A 5,000-nucleotide genomic window follows, 5' to 3' on the forward strand; every position below is an offset into this window, starting at 1 on the left:
TGATGTGCATGCTAGTGTATGGGCAGATTAGGGAATTCAACCAGACATGGCAATTGACTAGAGCAGAGTGCTCGAGGTCTACGGATCTTGAAATCCATATTAGTGGAGTGGGAGACAAAAAGATAGTGGTTCTTAGGAAGGCCCTGAATGGTCTCGACCTTAGCATCTAAAGAACCCTTGCTACTTAATCCATCCTTGAAGGACATCAGCAGGGGGTCTTAGCCCTGCTAGCAATACAATTAGTGCTCACCCTTGTAAATCCCTTTGGATATTTCTTATTTGCAAAGCAAGAAGCATTATAGAGGGTTTACTTAATGAGCTCTGTTGAGGGATATCCCAAGTAGGTCCTTTGCCTTCTGGGAAGTAAACGTCCTTGGGCAAGAGATGGGTTGGCTCAGATGAAGTGATTAGGGAGCTCTCGCCGTGGTTGAACCCATAATGGAAAGTTTTGACTGCTTAATCTATATCAGCAACTCCTTGAGGTAGTTCCACAAGCACCTCTTGATAGAGGGCATCTTGACAAAGAGTGCTTAGTACTTATAATTGCTTCATGCCAAGGATATATGAGCAAGAGAATAGGAGGGATGCCATGCATTAAGGGAGGGATCCTCATGAGAGGGAAAGCGCCAAGGAGCCTTTGGGGGTGGGGGGGGAGGGGGGGGGGGGTGGATATATATGAGACATCTTCCCTCCCTTGAGACTTACTTTGCCATAGCTACTTGTTAGATTTAATGACCATGTGGCCGACCGCCCATCACTAACCACTACTAACCCTAAGTGTATAGCTATACACTTGTATGAGCCACTAACACAAAACAGAGCGTGTATTGTGCTTAAGTGCATAAGATAGAGAAGAAAGAAAGAGGGCACACAGTGTGTGTCGGCTCTCCCCCTCCAACCTGTGTGTGTGGTTATGGTGGTGTGTGTAAGTGTGTGTGTGTGTGTGTGTGTGCGTATTCATCTTCCTCTTCCAATGTGCTCCCGACTCCTCTCCTTTATCTGGTATCAAAGCTGTTTCATTCCCAAAATCGCTTGCATGCACTTTCAAGAGTGCAAACAGGGTTCCAACTTTGGCATCGGCAAATTCAGCATTTCAAGAGCATTTCCAACAGGTGTCCTGCGTTTTACCCCCTTTCGAAGCAATTTGTGCCATCAGAAACCTCATTCAAGCTACGGTTTAGGAGCTACATTTTTCAGCTCTCTTTTGGTAATTTGTGCTGCAGAGCTTCCATAGCCATTACAGGTACCATTGTTGCAGTCTATTCCATCTATGAGAGCCCACGGCTCATTTGGGAGTGTGTAGCTTCTTTCGGAGTGTTCTCATACACACACATAGAGTGCGAGTTTGACGGCATTGTCTTCTTCGACTACATGTACAGGTACATAGAGTGGCTTGGTTAGCTTCCTCTGTGCTTCTTGGCCTCAATTTCAACGTCAGCTACGACATCGACATCGACTCACAGTATACAAGTTTCAATGCTTGCGATATTCTAGTTCCAGTGGGAGAAGTTTTATATGCGTACATGTATATGTTGGCCCTTTTGACAGTGTTTGAGCTCTTTTCAGAGCAGTTTGACTCCCCGCAGGGATATTTCTTTGCATGCACATGCTTTTGGTGCCTATTTGAGCATTGTGACAGACTTGTACGTCTTTGTGGATACTACCATTATACGCTTTTGTGGAGCCATCTTTTGGCTAGTACGACAGTACTAACCATTTTTTAGACTTGGTCCGAATAATAGCCATTTTTGAGACTTGGCTATACGTTTTTATGCATAACCTACGCTGTTGAGGGTCGATAGCATGAGCTTTTCATTGAGCTGGGGTATTCTCAAATGTGGAGATACCTTCGGTGATACAGGTAGCTGGAGCATCCCTTATGAGGCCTCTCCATAGGACATGTATAGAGTGGTATAGGTGCTTTTGACGCCGAGTTGACGTTCTATGGCCAGTTTGACAATATATGCACCTGAGTTGGTCTCTATACAATGTGCTATTGAGAGGCATCGCCCTCTTTTATGCTTTGTGAGTGACATACTTAGTCATTTTGTTTCGTATTTTGGTTGACATATAGTCCCAAATGCAAAGGAGACTCTGCCAAAATTTTGGTAGTTCTGTCACCATGTCTACTAGCAAAGACCGTGACATTTATGACATAAAGAAGTTTGATGGCACTAATTTTCAGCTTTGGAAGAACCAAATGCATGATGTGCTTGTCCAAAAGAAGTAAAAGTTGCCTATTGCTTATGTAGCTAGAATTGAAGATATGCACATGACTCAGTTTCAGTGGGAGGAGCTTGATGAGCTATCTAGGTCTATGATTAGACTGCACCTTGGGGAGTCGATGTACTTTTCAATGTTAGAATGCGAGACTGCTCATGCTTTACGGTAGAAATTATGCGACACTTACGAAAAGGATACGGCTAGCAATAAGGTTTTCATGATGCAAAAAATTTTCAACCTTCGTATGAAGGAGTCAGCTAGTGTTGCCAGCCATATCAATGCTTTTGATTCTCTTTTTACTCAGATTCATGTATTGATGATGAGATGAAAGCAATATTTTTTCTTTGTTCATTGTCACCCTCTTGGGATACTTTTGCATAGCTATTAGTAACTCTGCTCATAATGGTATGCTAAAATACAATGATGTTACTAGTGCACTTTTGTCAGAGGAGATGCGTCAAAAGACCATGAATAGCTCGCATTATGGCGAAGCTCATTATGTGCAAAGGGATGATAAGCAACGTAAGGGCCATTCTTCTTCGCAACGTGAGTCCAAGAAAGAGGGCAATAGAGATGCATCAAAGGGTTAATGTAGATCAAAGTCTCATGGTCACCGCAATGTTCAATGCCATTATTGTGATAAGTTTATGTGACATAAAGAAGGATTGTTATGCCTGAAAGCGTGACAAAGAGAAGGAAAAAGGTAAAGGCAAAGATCATGATGATAAAGAGGAGAAACCAAAGAGTTGGGTTAAGATTGAAGAACTGAACATAGTTCAGGATGACAGTGATGTGCAAGACATTAATATGTTGACTAAAATTAATGATGTCCTTTATGATGCACATGAAACTCTATCTTTGCAGAGTTCTATGTCAGCTGAACTCCTTGTTTAGTGGTGAAGTATCCCACACATGGATTCTTAATTCCGGTGCTTCGTTGCATGTCACACCTCATAGGCATTGGTTTACTATATACGAGGAAACCACTAGCTCTATTACACTTGGTGAAAGTTACTCTTGTGACATTGTTGGCGTAAGTGATATTGCCATGGTTATGGCAAATAAAATGAAGTTTATCATCCATAATGTGCGTCATGTTCCAGCCTTGACACGCAATCTCATTTCGGTTAGATGTCTTGATGGCAGGTTATAAAGTCAATTTTCATCAGTAGACTTGGCGTGTTGCGAACGGCCATCTTACTATAGTCATGGTTCTAAAGTGGGTTCACTTTATCCTCTTTATGTATCTGATAAAAGCAATGTTCTTTCTGTAACTAAGCTGCCAACCATTGCTTTGTGGCATAGTCGGTTGGGACATATGTCAAAGAAGGGAATGGAGACACTCTCTCGTTTGGGCTACTTATCGTCTTTGTCATTTTTTAATTTTCCCTTTTGAGAGCACTGTCAATATGGAACGCAAACACGGACATATCATACACATTCTTTTGACAAAGAAAGAAAACCCTTAGAGCTTGTGCACAGTGATTTATGTGGGCCTATGCCTTCTTAACCCCATGGTGGTGCGTCCTATTATGTTACATTCATTGACGATGCAGCACGGCATCTTTGGGTTTATGCCATGAAGTCTAAAGATGAGACCTTTTCTTGCTTCTAGAAGTTCTTTATCTAGTGTTGAAACTTAGTTTGAACATAAGTTGAAAGCTTTGCACTCATACAAGACCTGACATTGCACATGCACTTGGAGTTGTCATCAGATTTATGTCTAACCTTGGTAAAAAGCATTGGGATGCTGTCAAGTCAATTCTCAGATACTTGAGTGGCACTGCAAATAGACAATTATGCTATGGTCGTGGAGAGTCATCCATTCAAGGATTTGTAGACAATGATTATGCAGGCTGTGTTGATAGTCGTAAATCAACAACATGTTGGATTTACACATTTGTTGGTTCTATTATTTCTTGGAGATTCATTCTTCAAGACTGTACATCAATTTCTACCACAGAGGCAAAGTATGTTGCATTGACTGAGGCATGCAAAGAAGCTATTTGGCTTGCTCGCCTAGTGAAAGATCTTGGATTCGAGTAGTGTACACCAGTTCTTCATTGTGACAATCATAGTGCTATTGCCTTGGCTAACAATCCAGTGTTTCATTCCTGAATGAAACACATTCATGTGCGTTATCACTTCAGTCATGAATGCCTGGCAAACCAGAGCCTTGATTTAGTGAAGATTCCTAAACCAGAGAACACAGCGAATGCACTCACTGAAAGTCTCTGCAGCCATCAGTCTCAGCACTGTCATTACTTGATGGGCATTGGGTGAAGCGTGGTTTTCTTCCATTCTTATGGTCTCCCACATTGGCCATCAAGTGGGAGAATGTTAGGTTTAATGGTCATGTGGTTGAACACCCATCACTAACTGCTACTAACCCTAAGTGTACAACTATACACTTGTGTAAGTCACTAACACAAAGCAATGTGTATTGTGCCTAAGTGCATAAGATAGAGAAGAAAGAAAGGGGGTACACAGTGTGTGTCGGCTCTCCCCCTCCCACCTGTGTGTGTGGCTATGGTGGTGTATGTAAGAGTGTGTGTGCGTATTTATCTTCCTCTTCCGCTATGCTCTCAGCTCCTCTCCTTCACTACTCCTAAGTTAGAGCAAGGGTTGTGAGTTCTTGATGTTCTCCCCAACCGCTTGTTGTTCTAAATTCCATGTCTTTCTCTTATGTGTAGAGTTTGCAATACAATTACCCCTTAGAATATCTACATTTAATTAGGGCATCGTGAGAATCCACCTTGTTCCTAGCATAATTTATT

Source organism: Adiantum capillus-veneris, chromosome 13, assembly GCF_014529385.1.
Source record: "Adiantum capillus-veneris isolate H3 chromosome 13, ASM1452938v2, whole genome shotgun sequence".
NCBI lineage: Eukaryota > Viridiplantae > Streptophyta > Polypodiopsida > Polypodiales > Pteridaceae > Adiantum > Adiantum capillus-veneris.